Genomic DNA, 1,921 nt, shown 5'->3' with positions numbered 1-1,921 from the left:
ATATATATATATATATATACATATATGGTGATGGCTTGTTGCAGGAATGGAATGGCAGTCCCAGGAAAGGGAAGAATGCTACTACTATTTAACCCCAGGAAACAAACATCGCTTCCAGTTGGCTACGTGACATAAGCGTGCTGTGTCCATAAGTTTTCAAACAAGGGAGATAAGCACCTTCAGAGAATGAGAGACATGAATCTATCTGTAAATATAACTGTACACGTAGATGTATGTGCACTTACATCCTTAGCTAGATGTATTATATTGCAAGAAAGACTGTTGTGGACCTAGACACGTGGATTTCTTTTTCTTGTTTAACATTATATGCTATCTAAAATATATATACAGATGTAAATATGCATTTGATTGCTCTTCAGTGAACATGCACACATCAATCTCACAGTTTCTTCATCCCCTCTCAGTTTTCTTTTCTGGTCTTTTCGTTTCATCCACCACTTTACACTAGGTCAGTAAGCAATTATAGACAGGTATTGGAAATCTGCTTTCGTATATTGTTTTCTTTTTCTCTCTTGACACTCTTTTACCCTTTTCTTCTCTTTGATAAGGAATAACACCAGAAGATTCTACATTGCCACTTTCATTGGTATCTTTAATTACATCATACATGTCTCCATTGTTGTTTTTTTAGCTTTAAATATTACCGCATATTCAGTTAGATTTTTACGTGTTTGCTTCCATTTACCTTTACTGTGTTGAGTCAAAGTTTGTTTTATTCGTCAAATTACAATAAAATCAACCGAGCATTCAAAGTAGAGGCCATCGTGTGCCAGAGTCAGCAGCTACTTTCTGACACATTTTGATCCTACGCAGATACCAGTTCTTATCCTTCGAGGCGAAGAACTCCTTTATGGAGGGATCCATCTCCATTTGATTCATTGAGTCGAGAGCGTAGGAAGTGAGCTGTAGATTGGAACAAATAATTGTTTGATGGAGCTAGGTTCGAGCTATATGTAAGGTGTGGAATCAGGTTGTTTCCTTCAAGTTCCTACCTAGAGTTTATTCCGGGTCGTTCGAGCAATATGAGGTCTTGCGTTGCAGAAGTGCTCGCTTTCTATCAATTAATGCCTGGTGTTTTTGCCGCACAATCGAGTACATCCGTGAGATGCCGCGCTCACCTGATTCTCTGCGAGTGCTACTTGCTGGATTTGCCTCTAAAGCTTGGGTTACGGCCTCGAAATCCACGGTTTTAAGCCTACCTGACTATGCCGGATCGTTGAGGTTCATATAAGCGGAGCGAGATTTCTTGAATCATTTGATAACTGTACTGTGATCAACTGCGCCTTCACCTTTCTCACAACAAATGTATTTGATTGCGTCCTCGGTGATATGGCCGGATTGAGGTCGTAAACCCTAACTTCCCAAATTATGCTACATCGTACGTTTATCTGTGCAAATTTCAAATTGCACGTGGAGTGAAGCAATACACAATGTGTCAGCTCATCAACTGCCTCGATACAACCAATCTCCGCGGGTACCTATGAAAGCTTGAACTGTCTCAGCCACTTGATATACACGCCGCAAACTAGCAAGTATGCAAATACTTCAAAACGTTTGACTCACCTCAGTTTCTCTTATTTTCTTATATACTTAATCGGCCAATTCGTATTACACATTAGTTTCAGGCCACAGTTTCGGGATAGAGTATGAATTAAGCAGATATTGCATAAACGCATTTACAAGAAGTTCAAGTTAGAAAAGTTTGTCGACTAACAAATTTATAAGCACGAGTTTGCGCGCGCTCGTATTACTGAGAAATCAAGCAATAATATGTTATAATTCAAATAAAATTTAACTTTAGTTGAAACATATTGAATGACCCTTCTGTTTTATAACAATTGCTCAATCATCTCTATGACCACCTCTTTCTGTATACAGAAATATATATGTGCATATATAT

The sequence above is a fragment of the Octopus bimaculoides genome, chromosome 9, assembly GCF_001194135.2.
Source record: "Octopus bimaculoides isolate UCB-OBI-ISO-001 chromosome 9, ASM119413v2, whole genome shotgun sequence".
Taxonomy (NCBI): domain Eukaryota; kingdom Metazoa; phylum Mollusca; class Cephalopoda; order Octopoda; family Octopodidae; genus Octopus; species Octopus bimaculoides.
Note: the sequence above shows the minus strand (reverse complement) of the source record.